Below are 19,289 nucleotides of genomic sequence, written 5' to 3'. Positions count from 1 at the left end.
TATTCACATGCCTGAGACTATGGGAGACATCTCATTCAAACTACCACATTATCACACACACACACACACACACACACACACACACACACACACACACACACAGAGAGAGAGAGAGAGAGAGAGAGAGAGAGAGAGTAAATTCATTTAAAATGAGTTTTTTTAAAGATGTTTAATGTTGATAGATAGAAAACTGAAAAACTCCATTGCAGTACACACACAGCTCACAACAGTTTTAGAAACTTTGATCTTCCTATTGTTGACAAAGTGCTTTCCACACTATTTGTCAAGTGAGGACCTCACACAGAATTGTATAGTGGAATGACATTTTGGTAAAAATACATGCAAATTCCCTTTCCATGATGTAGAATAGGCATAAAAATAGATAATAAAGGAATAATAAATACTAATGATTGTACCAGGCCTTTTCTTTGGGGCCATCAACCAGCTCCCAAATCATAACACAGAAACTTATTATTAGTTTTGAATGCTTGGCCTTATCTTGCTCTTATTTTAACCTGTTTCTCCTTATCTACCTTTTGCCTCAGGGCTTATTATCATTCTTATTTCCACAGCTTCTTTACATCTGTCTGTCTGTCTGGCATCTGCCTGGCTTCTTGCCCCAGATGTGGCCCTCATTCTCTCCTTCTTCCTTTGAGCCTAGTTTTTTTCCTCCTATTTATTCTCTCTCTCTCCTAGCCCCACCTATCCTTTCTCTGCCTAGCTATTGGCTGTTCAGCTCTTCATTAGACCAATCAGGTGCCTTAGGCAGGCCGGTGAAGCAAATGCAACACATCTTTACACAATTAAACAAATGCAGCATAAACAAAAGCAACACATCTTTGCCTAGTTAGAATAATATTCCACAGTAAATGATCATCCTTTTTGATTAGTGACATTATGGGTTATAAAATCATATTTATCTGAAATAGAATATACATGTGTCATATTCATAATCAGAAATACATATTTTTATAATACAGAAATACATGAAAATACTTTAAGTGCATATATATTTTTATCAGGTCTACATGAATTTTCTTTTTTCTTTTTTTTTTGTTTTTTGTTTTTTGGAGACAGGGTTTCTCTGTGTAGTTTTGGAGCCTGTCCTGGATCAAGCTCTGTAGACCAGGCTGGCCTCAAACTCACAGAGATCTGCCTGGCTTATGCCTCCCAGGTGCTGGGATTAAAGGCATGCGCCACCATGGCCCGGCCTACATGAATTTTCTTTAAGGCTTCACACACAAGTACAGAACCACATCTGCAAAGGTACCTGACCTCCGACACAAAATATCCTATAGTAACTAGGATAAGAGGCTTTGCTGGTGGAAGCTAAGGAGTGAAAGCCTTGTTTTGTTTCTGGCAGCTCTAATTGTTAAAATATTCTTTTTATAGAACCCAAACATATCTCTATATAATGTTAATTTTTTTCTACTACCCACCACATTATGAATGTTAGAATAGTGTGCCTGGAACATAAGGGGACATAACGACTTAATGAAATGTGTGTTCCTAAAGATCATTACAAAATTGCCAAAACATTTACTTTATGATCCAATGAAACCCTTAACTCCTTAATTTTCTTCACTCATTGGGGTTTCTAGAAGAAAACATAATCGGCTATTCATGCCCATGCTCTTTAGAAATTAATATCCTTCTTAAAAGGCCTCTAGACATGAGCTGATAACTGGGGAAGAGACTGGATATTATATTGTTTTTTAAATTTAATATTATCTAAACTGCACTGTCTTTTAAAAGAATCGTGCACTATTCTGAGCCCATAGTAAATCTGGTCAATTAAATCTCCTTTAGAGCCTGCAATGCTGCTTACCTATAACCACGGCAGGAGGCCTACGCTGCTGAGAGATGGGCTGGGCTATACAGGAAGACTCTGTATCAAAAATAGGAACAAAAATTAAAGGACAGGAGAGATGGCTCAGTAGTTAAGAGCATTGGCTGCTTTTCCAGAGGACCCGGGTCTGATTCCCATTATCTATAAGGCAGTTCACCATCATCTGGAACTCCAGTTCCAAGGAACCTAACACCTACTTTGGGCCTTGCAAATACGTCACATGTAAGTGATGCACAGACATGCATGTAGGCAAAACAGCTTTACACATATATATTTTTTTAATTTAAAAACTCATTTAGAGGTCTTGTTGTATAGAAATTATTCTCAAGTAAAATCATCCTTGTGGTGACCTCATTAAAATTCTTAATCAGAGCCAAGCATAGTGGTACACAACTTTAATCCTGTAAGTCAGCAGACAAAGACTGGTGGATCTCTGTGAATTCAAGACCAGCCCGTTCTACAGGACATTTCCAGGACAACCAAAAACTACATAGAGAGACCCTGTCTCAAAACAATACGAAAACAAAACAAAAACAAACCCAGAAAACAAACCAAAAAACAACCAAAAAACTCCAAACCAAAACCAAACCAAACAAACAAAAAGAAAAAAACAACGTAATCAAATATATGGAGGTAAAATTTATACATAGTAAAATTAACCAATTTAGCTGTGTGATTAGTTTGGGTGAATATATACAGATGGTCCCTCACATATAGTCGGTTACATCTGGATAAATGCATCATAAGTTGAAGCTGTCATAAGGCAAAAATGCACTAATTACACTTTGCCAGCCAAACAGTTGGCTGAGCGATAAAGGATTCCCCAGGACTGGGGTTCACTGAGAGTTGTAGCTACCTCCTGTGGTGCAGCATTGAGACAGGATTGCATTGCATGTCACATGCCCAGGAAGGGATGCGACACTACAGTATGATCTGTACTAATGCAAATTGCTCTTGTACCCCCAATAAAGTGAACAAAACTGTTAAGTTGGACCCCTGTGAATCTGTAACTATCTGTTCCATCTGGTAGCCATGACTACAATCAACATGCAGAATGAATCCATTATAGAATGTGAGCCTCGTGCTGACAAAAGGCAGAACACCCTCTTACCATCGGAACCTGCTGACTACCGCAGATCTCTAAAACTTCTTGAACTCAGGTGGGTAGTAAAATTGTTCTAACTTTGTCCTGTTATCAGAAATTTACATTGCCATTTATATCTTACAATTAGTTTTTCATGTTCTGTTTATGGAAGGGAATAAGGAGTTTAGACAGGGTCTCTCGCTCAGGTATACTTGTCAATGTCAATTTAAAAATTATTCAGGGATCTTATTTGGGGTTGCTTTGAATTTGTAGAGAAGTTTTTGTAAAATTACATTAACAATATAGAGTCTCCAACCCATAAGCATAGTATATTTCTCCATGGATTTTTTACTCAGCAATGTTTTGTGATTTTTTTCTTTAATACCTGGGATTATATATAACTTGATATAGTTATAAGTACTTCATCTTTTTTATGCTACTGTAAATAATATTATGTATCTGCCTAGGCGTGTGTGTGTGTGTGTGTGTGTGTGTGTGTGTGTGTGTGTGTGTGTGTGATATGTGTGTGGTGCATGGTATGAATGCCTGTGTATAGTCATGCAGAGGCCAGAGGAGGATGGATGTTAAGTATCTTCTATCACTCTGTTTTACTGGCTTGAGACAAGATCTCTCCTTAAACTGGAAATTCATCATTTTGACAAGGCTGGCCAGCCCATGGCCTCCCAGGATTCACCTGTCTCTGTCCCATAGAGCTGAGGTTACAAGCGCACATAACCGTGCTGACTGCCTGGATGCTGCTGATGTGAGCTCATCTCCCCATTCTTATACATCAAGAATCCTTATCCACTGAATCATCTCCTTAGGCCACTTATATCATTTATCTCTCAATTTCAATTGCATGCTGTTAATATATAATAATACACTTGATTTTCTAGGTTGCTTTTGTAGCCAGCAAATATATACCACCCATTCATTAACTTCAGTGAGTATATCTTTGTTACAGGTTGCTTTAATTTTCATTTTATCTTGTATGGGTATTTTGCCTGCATGCATGTCTGTGCACCACATGTGTGCAGTGCCCTGGGAAAACAGAATAGGGTGTTAGGTGGCCTGGGACTGGAGTTACAGATATCTCTTAACCATCATGTGGGTACGGGAATCAAACCCAAGTCTTCTAAACACTCAGCACTTTTAACCACTGAGCCATCTTCAGGCCCAGGTTTTTGTACATGTTTGTGTCACCCACAGTAAGGATTGCAATGTAATCTTTTCCAGCTGTATTTCCACTTGTTTATTCATCAAGACTGAAGTAGTTGACACCCACATACAGTGCTGAATATGAATCAATGTCCTGGATTCTCTCTTCTTAGAAAGAATAGGCTTAGTTTTTTAAACATCAAATATGATAATGAAAAGGGTCTTTTGTAGATAGCTTTGATCAGGTTGAAGAACTCACCCTCTATTCTTAATATTCTGCTTTCCTAACAGATAGGCATTACAAATTTTCTGATGTGCCACCTGGAGCTATCAAAATGATTATGTTTCTTTTCTTTTTTTTAGAGCATTAATATAGGGAATTATATTGATTGATTTTTCAAGTGTTGAATTAATCCTCCACTCTAGATAAAAGCCTCATGTGGGTCATGATGTTTTCTTATCCTTTGAATATGTAAGTCACGTTGACAATACTTTAAGAACTTTCACGACTTGATATATAAGTGGCAATGACCTACAGTTTTATATCATGTGCTATTTGGATTTTGTATCATAGTAGTGGTGGCTTTAAGAAGTGTTCCTTTTTCTTCTTTGTCCTAGAAGAGTCTGTGTAGAGTTGACAATGCTTTCCTATTGCAATCACAGTGAATCTTTTTTGTTTAATAAGTGTTTTTAACAAGAGATACATTTTTTGTTCGTTGGTTTTTTGAGATAGGGTTTCCTTAGCTTATCCCATCCACCTTTTACCTCTGGGCTTTTCCTTTTCTCTTACTTCTGTAAATCTTACTTTACTCCATAGCTTGCTGTAAAGCTGGATGACTGGCCCCTGAAGTCCTCCTTCCTTTCTCATTCCTAGATCTCTCCTCCTAGTTTTCTCCTATTTATACTCTTTGCCTGCCAGCCCCTGTGGTGGTAATCTAATTGTATTGAAATATTATTTTGATTTGTACTGAAATATTAATTTGATTGTATGTTAATAAATAAAGTTGTCTGGGGGTCAGAGCTATTAGAGCCATAGCAAGAGTGTGGCGGTGGTGGCACACGCCTTTAATCCCATAGATATCTGTGTGTTCAGGGTCAGAGCTATTAGAGCCATAGCAAGAGTGTGGCGGTGGTGGCACACGCCTTTAATCCCATAGATATCTGTGTGTTCAGGGTCAGAGCTATTAGAGCCATAGCAAGAGTGTGGCGGTGGTGGCATACGCCTTTAATCCCATAAGATCTCTGTGTGTTCAGGGATACAGTCAGCATTGGAGACATATGCCTTTAAGACCTAGGGGGCTGTACATTCAGACAGTGACGAGGCAGTCATGTGTTTGGGTTTACAACCAATGAGAAGGCAGAACAACATACTTTAAAAAAACGAACCGACAGGAGGTAGGTCTCTTTTCGCGAAGCTGGGACAGCAGGAGGAAGGGTGAGATTTTAGCTCTGAGCTCTGACCTCTTGGCTTTCTCTTTTACATTGTTTCTGTGTTTCTTATTTAATAAGACAGTTGGTTACATCTACAAGCCCCCCTCCCCAATCCTTTCTCCTAAATCCCTATTGGCTGTCCAGTTCTTTATTAGACCATCAGGTATTTTGCACAGGCACAGTAACACAGCTTCACAGAGCTAAACAAATGCAACATAAGCAAAAGTAACACATCTTAAAGTAATATTCTACAACAGGCCAGGTTGGCCTCAAACTCAGAGACCTTCCTGCCTCTATCTCCCAAGTGCAGGAATTAAAGGCATGTACCACCACTGACCAACTTGATTTAATTTTTAAAAAGTAAGTACAGCAGTGTTCAGATTATTTCTTGTTTTCCATAGTAACTTTATTGAGATCTGATTTATATAGTAGACAATTTCATTTAAAGTGGAAAAATCTTCATTTTCAGTTCCTGAACACAATTATAGAATCATTACTGCAATTAATTGGATAGTAGTTCTATCACTTCAAGAAACTTCATTGTAGCCAGGGTTTCCCACATGCTTTGGCAGTCACCACGCATTCCTCCACAGCCCCCAGTCTTATAAGACTGTCTCCATGGATTTCAGGGAACCTATGTACAAGAATAATAAAATAAATGGCTTTTTGTGACTGACTTCTTTCAGCAGAATGCTTTCAAGGTGTATTCACTGGGTAGCACGTATGAGCTCCTCATTCTTTTCTCTTTTTTTAATAGAAAAATAAGCATTGTAAGAATATACCAGACTTTATTAATCCATTATCAATTGATGGACCTTTGGGTTGTTTTTAACTTGGGCTATTTCTAGTAACATTGCTTTAAACCTTTAGTGTACTGGCTTTTGTGTAAACATGTCTTCCTTTCTTTTGGGTATAAACTTAGATGTAGTTTAGATTAAATGGTAACTCCTTGTTGAATGCTTTGAAGGGCTGTCTGGATATTCTCCAAAGTAGCTGTACCATCTCTCATCCTGCCCATTAGTGTAGGAGGGATCCAGTTTCTCCACATACATATCAGCTGTTATTAGTCTCTGTTTTCATAATTATAGCCATCTTAGTATGGTAGAATGGCACCTCACTGAGCTTCTGATTTGCATTTTATAAATGACTAAAGATGCCCAGAATTTCTTCCTGGACCCCTGGCCATTTGTCTATCTTCCTTAGAAAAATATCTATACAGAGCCTTTCAGTTTTTAATGTTTGGAGTTTGTCTATTTATTTTTGGGTCGTAAGAGCTCTTTATATATTCTGCATACAAGTCACTTATCAAATATATGAACTGAAACTATTTTCTCTCGTGCTCTGGTTCTCCTTTCACAATCTTGCTGGTTATAATTGATTTGGATCGTAAATACAGGGTTTTTAATTTCTCTTTGGCATTATACCCAGTAAATTTCAACTGAGAGTTTTTTATTGGACATAATCTTGAATAAATTTTGTCATTTAATGCATTTGTTCCAAGTTTTATGCATGCCATTGATTTAAGACACATATCTTTGTATGATTTGTTGAATAAAATATACACAAAGCGAAGTTTTGTGCATGCCATAAACATGCTCCTCCAGACTAATGTCAGACAATAGCTAAGCTACCAGTGAATGGAGAACTCAGGCACTGTTAATAATGGGTCTAGCTTTGTGACTTTATCCTGAGAGCCACTTGTAACCTTGGCTCCATTTACATGACTGAACTGGAGCAGAAATGGAGGCTGATGGAGAGGAACAGAGCTTGAACTGGACAAAAGACCTTTCTACTCGGATCGAGTGCATCACTCATCCCTTGATATTTTGCCAAGAGCTTTGCATTATGCATAGGGTGAATCCCAAGTATTTAGCATAGCCTGTAAGTACCATTGGTCTGGTCCTTGTCTTCTTCTTGGGTTACTTATCCCTCTCTGTTTTCTCAGGCCACACTATTGTCCTTCCAGTCCTTTGTAGGGTTGAGCATTTTCACACACAAACACTTGCAACGCTTTTCCTATCTGAGGTTAAATATCCATCCCTAAAGAAGTATTACCTCACCTATCTGCATCATGCTCTCATATTATTCTCTCGAAGTCCCCATACCTTCCCTTCGTGGTAATCAAGTATTTCCTCTTACAACATTTGTCTCCTACGGGGCCACATGCTTTTTGAGCATTCTCTCCTTCCTGGTCCATTGCCACATGAACGATCCCTGGTGTCCCAAATGCTGCCTAATCATGACTTCCCTGTCACCATGGACTGAAACTTCTGAAGCTGTAAACTAAATGAACTCTTCCTTGATTTGTTTCTGCTGTACTTTGGTCACAGAAAAGGTAACTAACATCCTTTCTCAGTAGCCTCTACTGGCTAAGCTGAGCCTGACATGAAGCAGAAGTTTTGTAAATGCTGTGTGGATGAATAGATTATAAGAGAGGAAAGCCATGCATTCCCACTTCCTGTTATTACCCTGAAAGAGGAGGAATTGCCACGCCCCTCTCCAGGAAGGAGAAGCACAGGTAGAATTTGATCAGCTTCCCTCAAATCCCTTCCTTCTTCCCACAGCAAGATAATGACTTAAATGGTTGCTACATTTAGAAAAAGGGCTTGTTCTGACTCAACACCCTACAAGCTTCTATTCCTTTTGGAGGTAGCTTTCTACTGGACACATACTTTCTTCCCCTCTGTGTATTCAAGACTTGTGGGTCCTCGGGTGACCGAGCTGGGTCACAGAATTGCAGTTATTCTGGGGGTCCAAACACAGCAGCTCTTGTGAGCTTCCTTCTCTGTTCAATCCTTATTTTGCTTTTCCTCTGTGACTTCATTTGTTTTCTGGTGCTATGACAGAATACCCAGACAGGAATTTAGGAAATTGGTTTTGCCTTATAGTTCTTAGTTCTAGGCAATGGGGCTGTTTGGTCACTGTATCTGAAAGGTCCTTCCTTGTTATGTACCCATGGCTGCTTCCCAGTATAAGCTCTTCCTAGTATACGTGCTATAGGTCCTGAGGGATGGAGGACACATCGTCCTTGCCAGGAGTCCTTTTGTTGTAAAATAGCACACGGCAGCAACATTCCCTAACATCTTCTCAATACAAGAACCATGTGGCATGCTTGGTGAATATCCACCCAGGCTACCGATTATAAACACATGACCTCCATGACCTGCTTTGCCCAGAAATCATCCTGTTGTCCCAGCATAGCACTTGAAAGATACATTTTATTTACCAACCTTCTTCCTACACACCACCACCACAACCACCACCACCACCACCACATGAACTGTAGAAACTGTTCTGGAGTTACGGAGCTCAGGGAGTTAAACTTTAGTAAGAACTCAAGGATTGGGAAGATAAGCAAAGAGTAGAGTTGGCGCAGAACCTGTTACATTAGCATATGACTTCTTAGGGCAAAGCAATGGTTTGTCCAGAAATAGAGGCTGCTGAAGCAGGAAGGGCATGAATGTGCTGAGAATGTGGCTCCACTTAGACCTCAAGGCCATTGTCTACAGTAGGGGCCATTCACCTGCACTGGGTTTGTTATGATTCTGTTAATGTAGATCTGCAGAGCTTACACACACCACCACACACACTATCCATCCCTTTCATCTTAGAACAAGAACTTGCATAAAGGAAATCCAGCTGACGCTATTTCCACTGTGAACCAATGCTACCATTCCTTAAATAATCCCCTCTCTGTGCTGAGATTCTCAATGGCCCCACGACCCAACACCATAGAAGCTTCGGGATGTCTTTAACTCAAGAAACAAATGATTCTGCAGTGTATGGCCAGTTTACTTCATAATTTGTGTCTGAATCATGAATAATAATGTCTTCCTAGGAGTATTTAAAAAAAATGAAAGATGCTAACAGGGATTTTAAATCATTTTTATCTGCTGTATATTTGTGAGCTGTTCCCCTGTCACTTATAATTAGTGGCCAGAGCAGATGGCGCAAGCTAAGCATTAGGTAATATAATCACTAAATACCCCCTATCACTCCCTAAAAGCAAAATGGTTCTGAATTAGAGACACTTCATTTATCAAAGGATTCCCCCCAACCCCGCCCCTTGCTGGAATACATTGTAAGAAATTACGACATTAGATAAAAAGATATTTCCACATCAGGAAGTTCAAAAGATTAGGACGCTACAGAAATGTAAGTTAAAGGAACTCATAAATGTTTCAGGAAGCATCGCACTAGAATTATTACTATAATTTGAGAAAGGCAGGCTCTGCAATAAAGGGAGATTCATGACATTGCCAAAATTATTCTTCAAATTTCTGACATATTTAGGTAGAATTTTCATGCCAAGTCAAATAATTACGGAATTTAAAAACTGCTTGAAGGAACGCTTGAAATTTTATGCTAACCAGGGTTTAACTTTAGAGGCCATGTACTCTCTTAACATGCTATGGTTTATAACCTCCTTCCAAGCTCCAAAGGTGCTCATCCATGATTTTAAAAAAAATCCCATAGGAAGCCGAGGCAACGGGATCCTATTGTAAATATTACTCAAAGTTCCGTTTACTCACTCACTCAACAAATGACTATTGAGCGTGCATTCACTGGAGACACAAGGTCTTATGCTTTCGTAGAAACACCTTCAGAGGGCAAAGACAATGAACAGAAAACACCATGTAATTGTGGACTGCACAGTGAAGGGTTAACTCGACAGGCTCAAGCTGCTCCAATCCACTGTTTTCTGGAGGTTTGGCTCTCACCTCTGAGCCCTTGGTATACAGCACAGCACTCGGATGCTTGAGGCCTTCGGTCCGGCTATACATCAATTTGACCTCTAGGGGGCGCTGGAGACTGAGCGGGTGAAGTCAGCCTCATGGGCATTGCACGCCCGTGTGAGTGACCTTCAACAACCCTGGGCACCGTGGCTTGGCAACAGTCTGCTTGTGTTGTCACAGACTGCTATGGGAAAAGCATGTTTTTGTGTGACTGCGCGGCAAAGGGCGGCAGGGAGCGTGTCGCTGGACACTCCCCTGCACCTCTGGGTACCTTTGCCTTTCCCTGGTTTTGATGTGTATTCCTTTGCTGTAATAGACTATCAAAGTGAGTGCAACAGCTTTCCTAAACCCTCTAAGTCCTTCTAGCAAATCATTGAGTCTCTGTGTCCCTGGAGAGGCTTGATATACACACTAGAAACAGGATGAGGTATTAGAGTACTGTATCATGGTTAGTTAAGTGTAAGGTTCATGGGTTAAGTAAGTAAGGTCCTGTATCTCGGTGTGGTGCTGTGAAATAATGTAGTTTTAGTAGGGGTATCAAAGAGAGAGAGAGAGAGAGAGAGAGAGAGAGAGACAGAGACAGAGACAGAGACAGAGACAGAGACAGAGACAGACAGAGAGATAGACAGAAGGTCTAACGAAGCCTTTAGGAGGTGGGATCTCTTGGGAAGATCGTTGGACTCAGCTCCTTCCTCTCTTTCTCTTCCCAGCCGAAAGGCCCTGCTCAGATGTTACATTCAAATCATAAACACGTTTATTTAACATCTCATACTTTTGGGAGCTGGATAAGCACTGTTAACTACTGGAACCAGTTACTGTTCTAAGAAAATTCTGCACCTTCAGCCTTGTGAGACCCTAAAGGGAGACCAATTCAATTCAGCCCAAGGCTGCCTGGACTCCAGAGTTACAGATCTGTAGGCTATTAACGGGGTGTTACGGTTAAGTTGCTAAGTTTGTGGGGATTTGTTCCGTAGCAGCAGGAAGGGAGCGTACCTTCTAAGTCAGCATGGGCTGTTCTATCCAGCAGGCTAACATGGGCTGGGAAAGCTTCAACAAAGCAAAAAACAAAAAACAAAACAAAACAAAAAAACAAAACAAAACAAAAAAAACCCACTTGCTTCTTACAGAACTGGAATCTGAGAAGCCCAGGACGAAAGCTCTGGAAAATCCGGTGTAGACTCTTATACATGTAACAAATCGCGAAAGGGATGGGGTGGGGGGTGGCGACCTCACATGTCTTTTCTTAAAATCCAACCAATCCTAAACTAACTACAAAGGGTTCTACTTTCATGTCCACTCCAAAGGCCCCACCTGGACACCATGCCTCCGTTGGGGAGTATGTCTTAACGTGCAAATTCTTTTCAGGGGGTGGACAAAGACACTCAGCCCACAGCACCTGCCTTACACTTAATTCTCTCCCCAGTTCTCTTGCGACTGACTCATAACGCATCCACTGTAACATGCCCCCCAGATCTTAGCACAGCTGACACCATGTTAAAGGTACCATTCCGACCTTAAAACTCAACATGTAGTCCCCGCAAGACCTTTCAAAATGGGAGCAAAGACCTAATCCATCAAAGATTTAGTCCAAAGTTCTGGGAAAGTCTCTAAATGTACTAACCTTGCTTTTTTGGCTTCTGTAGTTCTGCTTCTGGCTGACTGAAGTGTGACAACCAGGCTGTGGTTTTATGCAGAAAACACAAAGGACTGTAAGGTTTGGGGGCTGCATGATTCAGAGAAGTTCAACACGCAGCTGCCTGCTGGCAACAAAGACTTTCTTTTCAGCTCTTCAAGTGTCCATGCTGTAGTCTCCGGGGAGCTCACCTTGAAACTCCACCAAGTATAATAAACACAAACACTCCGTAACATGGGTGGCACAAATGTGCGATTCCAGCACTTAATGTTGCTGAGATCCATGTATTGGGAGTTTGAGGCCACCCTGGGCTGTGTAGGATATTCCAGTCAACCTGGGCTCTACAGCAAGACCATGTCTCAAACTACCTGACTAACTCAGAGCTATTTATTTTCATGTGTATCCCTCTAAAAGCTGTCCTCCAAACTGGACTATAAACTCAGAGGAAACAGAAGTGGCATCTTTATTTCTTCCTAGTTACTGATAAAGAGGTCGACTAACTCAGAAAATTTAAGGGAAGCCCTTGGAAATCTTTCAGAAAGTACAATGTAGATCTTCCTTCTCATAATAAATTAACCGTGTGTCATGTCTGTGCTTTGTCATTTGGTTCCCAGTGTCTGTCTTGGGCCCAGTGGGACTCTGTCACTAATGAATGTCTCTAGAAATGTAAGAAATGATGGATTCATAAATGTATTACACTTCTCAAATAAAATATATCAGCACTCATTCACCCGAACAAAAACATTTCCGTGTATGTCACCTGTGGTGTGTGCATGTGTATGCACAGAAAAATCAGACAAAGACTCTGAGCTTTTCCTTCAGTTAAACGAACTCTTCATTTGAGTCTGTGGTGCCAACCATGCAATTGTGGACAAGAAAGGTCGCATCCTGCCAGGCTGTCTCCAGCTGAAGGAAGCTGGATATATATCAAAAGGGCTTGCAGATACCTTTGAATTGCATTTAATAGTCTATGAGTTCTAAGAGCCAACAGACTCTCTCTACACTCTGTAACTGAGCGTTAATAAGTTAGCAAGCCTTGTAATACACTTGTCTAATGTCAACTGATTACAGATGGTGAGGGCAGGGTGGATTGAATGCCTTAGCACACAGGTTTTTTGAGGGAGCTTACAAGTAGCTGGTTGCTATTTTTCCCTAATAGAGATACCAGCTGTCTCACTGTATGCATGTATTCGGCCTACCCATATCTTTTACCTCTGCCCATATGGTAGGACAATTTGCTGTCTGGAATTCTGTTCTGTTTGCTGAAATCAAGAGATACAGAATCTGGGAGATGTCGTGGGTACTGTCAAAGAACAGAGCATCTCAGACCTTCACGGGGGATGTTTAAGAACCATCTTGACAGTAAAGCAGAGACCTGTCAGAGGCCAGAGACAGGAGTCTCTGAAGTGGCCTTATGTGGGAGTCAAACCTAGGCAGCAGACTCACGAAGAGGTGCTATTGTGTTTCCAAAATGTTAATATAACTCAGTGTTGGAAACCGACTGCCAAGTATGGATTTGTATCTCAGTTAGGTTTTCGATTGTTGTGAAGACACACCATGATTGTGGCAACTCTTTTAAAGGAAAACATTTAATTGGGCCTAGCTTACAGTTTCAGAGGCTTAGTCCATTATCTTCATGGCAGCATGCAGGCAGACACGGTGCTGGAGAAAAGAGTTCAGAGTTCTACATCTTGAGCCACAGGCAACAGGAAGTGAACCATCACACTGGGCGTGGCTGGAGCATATGTGAGACCTCAAAGCCCGCCTCCATAGTGACACACTTCCTCCAACAAGGCCACACCTACCCCAACAAGACCACATCTCCTAATAGTGCTACTTCCTGTGGGCCAAGCATTTAAACACATGAGTCTGTGGGGGCCATACCTTTTCAAACCACCACGATTTGATTATCTAATATCAGTTATTTTACTATTTAGAGGTACTGGGAGTTGAACCCATAGCCTTGCACCTACTAGGCAATCACAGTACCACTGAGCTAATTCTCCAGCTCAAGATGTGGATTCTAAACACAAAAGGTCCCCTAAGCATTGGTAGTTCTCTCCATTGGCTCAAGGAGAAAATCTGCACAATTTTAATACAGCTCAGCTCTGCCTGGGCTGTCTTTTTATCTTCTTCCCTATCTTTTGAAAGTATATTTTAAAAAGTGCTATTTAAGGGTATAAATTATACATGTAGGTCCTAGCTGAATATTTATTGGAAATTTTCTCGGCTGAGATGTAGCTGGAGGGCTTCTCTCCAGGTTCCCCAAGCCCTGCAGTCCCACAATCCACTTATAAAATAATCACTCAGACGCTTATATCACTTATAAACTGTATGGCCGTGGCAGGCTTCTTGCTAACTGTTCTTTTATCTTAAATTAACCCATTTTTATAAATCTATATCTTGTCACGTGGCTGGTGGCTTACCAGAGTCTTTACATGCTGCTTGTCCTGGCGGTGTCTGCAGTGTCTCCCCCCTCAGCCTTCCGCTTCCCAGAATTCTCCTCTCTCCTTGTCCCACCTACTTCCTGCCTGGCAACCTACTTCCTGCCTGGTCACTGGCCATCAGTGTTTTATTTATTGACCAATCAGAGCAATTTGACATACAGACCATCCCACAGCACTGAAATGACCCTGAGGTTAAAAAACAGAACAAAACAAAACAAAAAAACACCACTTCTGTGAAAACCATTAGGTATATAGTACAATAATAATCTTTATGCTGGATTGAGGGAGTGAGAGGGAGGAGAAAAATTATGCATGCTCGCATAGAACTGGTTTGAGAAGAAAAGCTGAGACTTAACATGTACCCTGACAACTAGATTTGCTCTATACATTTCAAGTGTGTTCTCCAATACATTTAGAACAGGAGTAGTCAAAAGGAAAGTTAGTTATGCAGACTCCGTAAATGGCTGCGCCTGAGGCCCTCCCTGTTCGGCCACTTACAGTGTTATCTAGGAAAAGTCATTTCCTCAACCTAAGCTGGCTTTCTCTGCGACACAGGAGCAATAACTGCATGGCTCATAGAGAAGAGGGCGTGGTTAAACTGCTGTGTGGTTCAAATAGAGTCTAGTGGGTGAGCACCGTGCGGGGCTCCTTCGAGCCCAGGAGAACTTCCCCTTTGAACTCCCTGTTGTTTGAAGTTACTCATTAGTCATGACTTAACTCCCTCTCCTGCATATGTCGTGTGATGGTTTGGGTGGGGTTTCTTCACTGCCCAGCTAGGGTTGATGACTACGGTTTACGTTTCTTCACACAGTGTGCTCAAAGGCATTCTTTTCTGAGCCCTCCCCTCACATCCCATCTGCCCTTCCGTCCTTATTCCTCTGTGTGTTCCCCATTCTCTCCTCCTCTCCCCTTTCTTTTTATTTCTTAATTATAATTTTCGATAGCTCTCACAGTCCAAAATCTGAGGACTCCAGCAATATCTCAACTTGTCTGCTGAGCTACTTGACCTAGGATATATTTTCCTAATAAAAACTGATCTAATACTTCTCCTTATCCCCACCCATGTGCCTCCCTCCCACTCCTAATCTTATTCACTAAAATATGAGTATAGTCGATTCTATCTGTGGTTGTTTATCCTCCAACAGTTACTGAAATCAAAGGGGGAGGGGCAATTATTGTCAACTGGTTAGTACAATGTTTGTGTAGTGGTAATATCTGGAAGCTGTGCTTGTCTTCAAAGTCAATATCCAACTCAAGGAATAATAGAGTTTGCATCAGGCACTCCAAGCTCCTTGGCTGAGGAACTGTTTATTTTCCGAAGGACACACTTGGCCCTACACATTCAGGTTCCATTTGAACATAATAAAGACCTTAAGTAAAAGAATATAGGGGACAAACCATAATCTAAGCAATAAAATAACAGCAGAGGCATCAATCCCAATGATGTAACATAAAATAAATGAAAAGCCAGACAACATAACTCATCCAAACATTATTAGCTGGACAGTAATGGCACCCAGTGATAGTGAATTTGATGAAGTTCCAAAGAATTCAAAATAATGATTACAAGTATCAAAACCACAATCAAATGGATAAAGGAAATAAGAAAAGCAATGCATGATCTGAGAGAGGAATTCAACAAAGAGAGAGACTGAAGGAAGAAAAGACAATCTAAATTACTAAACATAAAACATAGTAAGTCAAATTTTAGACATCTCTGTGAAAAGTGTCTGTAACAGAATAGATCAAGAAGACAGGATATCTCATTTTCAAGACAAGATGGAAGAATCAGAACAGCCCAACAAAGACAAAATAATAAGGTGTCAGTGGGAATTCCAAGACATACAGAAAAAGGCCAAATTTACAGATTGTATGCAAGAAAAAGACAGAATGTGTATTGGAGAGAAGAGGAAGAACTTTATTCTGAAAGCATAAGAAGAATCAGAAAATTTCCCAGAGTTGGGGGGGAAAATGCCAATCCAGGCATTTAAGACACCAAACAGATAAGACCAGAAAAGAATTTCTCTTCATATCATAATTAAAACACAAAACATGCAAAACAAAGGAAGTGTACAGAAAGTAGCCCAGGCAAGCCCATCACAAGGACACCAGATCATTCTATAAAACTTTAAAAGAAGGGGAAGAATGACATGTTTCAAGTCCTGGACGTTAGCAGCCGCCAAACTAGCTTACTATCCTCAGCAAAGCTATCATGACTGAAAGAAAAATTCAAAATTTCCCACGATGAAATAGACATAAAGAATTTATGGCCACTAAGCCAACTCTACTGGAAACTTAAAAGAAACCCCAGACTGAAGGGGAAAAGCAAATCCATGCAAGAGGCCACAGGAAGGACTAAAGCCATGCTAGATAATAAATAAGCAAGAGGAGTAAAGGAAAAAATCCGATCACATAAAATCAACAAAATGACAGGAATTAATAACACCTTTCAATAAAAACTGAATATCACAGTGCCCCCATCAAAAGATGCTGATTAGCAGATTAAATAGAAAAGCCAGAAGCATCGATTTGTTTCCTTCCAAGAATGGACCTCACCACAAACGACAGACACTACCCTACCTCAGTGTAAAAGGATGGAAAACAAAACAACACAGGCAACAGCAGGTGTTACTGTTCTGATATTTGACATGATGGACTTCAAAAACTAGTAAGAAAAGATAAAGACCACCACACTCTTATTAAGGGGAAGGTATTTAGATCGGCAGTGACCTCAACCCTGTGGCCTTGCAGTGGCCTGGCTTGCAGCTGTCTCAGCTTTTCCAGCTCAGTTTCGTTCATTAAGATATTGATGCTGAGATCCTTAAGCCCCTCTGAGCTTTCCACAACTTGGCTTTTTAACCCTTTGAATCCATTCTATAACCTCTATCTCTATGTATATATGTGTGCCTACAAATGAATGTGCGTGCGTGCGTGTGTGTGTGTGTGTGTGTGTGTGTGTGTGTGTGTAGTCTGTGATAGACTATGTGGAAATATATATATATATATATATATATATATATACACACACACACATTCATACATATTTACTATGATATAATATGTGATCAGAAAGTTAACATTAGGGGTTGATATTGGAAGGATAGAAGCCGTACTCACCTTGGCCAGTGTTATCTTGGAAAACAGGGTGATCTGACAGTCCTTTGCACACAACTGTTACCATCAAGTGCCTTGGATGATTGTGCTGTCTAGTTCTTCATCTCTTTGTTGCCAGCTGGGGTTATTTTGGGAGAGAGACACTCAACAGAGAAAATGCCTCCATAAGGTTGACCTGTGGACAAGCCTGTAATGCCTTTTCTTGATTGATAATTGAGGTGGGAAGGGCTCAATTCATTGTGGGTGGAGCCACCCCTGGGCTGGTGGTCCTGGTTGCTAAAGAAAGCAGGTTCAGAAAGCCATAGAGAGCAAGCCAGTAATCAGCACTCTGTGGCCTCTGCATCAGGTCCTGCCTCCAGGTTCTGGAGTTCCTGCCTCCACTTCCCTGAGTGATGGACTCTGATGTGGAACTGTAAGCAGAAATACACCTTTCTTCCTCAAGTTGCTTTGGTCATGGTGTTTGTCACAGCAACAGAAACCCAAAGATAATGATGTACTAAGTACTACATGATTCAATGTCTCAGTGCCTGGCTCTGCTATTCTTTATTCTGATTCTTCATGGCTCTCCTCTGATCCTCACTTTGGGAAAGGAATGATTCTCCCAGGCCACTGTATCACTGAATTCTGTAACATTTTATAGAGAATCATAGCTAAAAGTTTGTACCGAGTCTCAGAGGAGCCTAAGGGCAAGGGTTTTTAAGTAATTCTAGAACTGTTAAGACTTATGAGCCAGAGATGGGATGTGACAGTTTGCATGCTCAATGTCATCAACTGCGTGTGTCAAAGGCTTGGTCATCAGTGTAGCAGTGTTCAAAGATGAGGCCCTTTGATGTGACCAGATCTTGAGTACTCCAACCTCATGGCTACATGAATCCATTGGTAGGTCCTTGGCTTGCGATGTCTCAGGAAAGAGTCACTGGTATTAAAGACACCACACTTGGGATGTTGTTTGCCATGAAGTGAGCAGTTTTAATCCCTGACTTGTTCCCAGCATGACATTTTCACATTGGGCAAGTGGGGTCCTGTAACAGGGCATTTGGACAGTGCTTTCACAGACAATGCACCTGTACCAGAGAAACCATCCTGGTATATGGGGCAGCCAGGCATCTTAGTCCCATGCTAGACCCATGGGTCACTGATTGGAATCGCTTGGACACTCTGGCTATCTGAAAGCACCGTACCTATGTCAAGACTCGTAGAGACTGTCTTGGCCTAACCATGGACCCAAAAAGGAGAGCATTATAGCAGAGGAACAGTGCATGATGCAGGAAAAGAATCCAGCAATGTAGACGAGTACTCCACAGGAAGACTGGGGACCATGCTAATGCCATTTCTGACTCCACAGTATTATCTACAGAAATTCATCAGGCTCCCACACATGTCTCTGACAGCACCAAATGACCCTTTTGGTCACCTTAAATTGCTAAAAGTGTGCATCCATATTGAAGGCCATGCCAGGCCTTGTATTTTCTCCCTTAAGGCAGCTGAGAGCCTGATGGAGGAACCATGATAACTCTTTGAAGTCTCTTGTCCTGAGGATTTTGGCTCAGCTCTCAGCATAATAGAACCCACCACCAAATTTGTTCCTGCTTACATTGATTCTGTGCAAGTGGGGTGACTAAAGAGTGTCCCTGTGGCCATATTTCATGAACATCAATTTTATTCAAATTCTATGAAAAACACAGACAGGATGCTTCGCTGTGTTACCCTCTTATTTCCTGGCACTGTGAAGCCCAGAGGAGAGCAGGATGAAGGAGTTCCTGGGACACCAGTTAGGTGTGACCCAGTGTCTTAGTTAGTGTTTCTATTGCTGTGAAGAGACACCATGACCATGGCA

General features: G+C 41.1%; 1 long non-coding RNA gene across 1 annotated transcript; it reads left to right on the top strand.

The window, feature by feature from the left end:
* The first annotated feature begins 2,877 nt into the window (after positions 1–2,877).
* On the top strand, positions 2,878–12,477 carry LOC121823202 (uncharacterized). Its single transcript, XR_006064578.2, has 2 exons — positions 2,878–3,009; positions 11,902–12,477. It is a non-coding gene; the product is annotated as an uncharacterized LOC121823202 (long non-coding RNA).
* Positions 12,478–19,289: the final 6,812 nt, after the last annotated feature.

The sequence above is a fragment of the Peromyscus maniculatus genome, chromosome 16, assembly GCF_049852395.1.
Source record: "Peromyscus maniculatus bairdii isolate BWxNUB_F1_BW_parent chromosome 16, HU_Pman_BW_mat_3.1, whole genome shotgun sequence".
In the NCBI taxonomy this organism is placed as follows: domain Eukaryota; kingdom Metazoa; phylum Chordata; class Mammalia; order Rodentia; family Cricetidae; genus Peromyscus; species Peromyscus maniculatus.
This window is presented reverse-complemented; position numbering and strand designations above follow the sequence as displayed.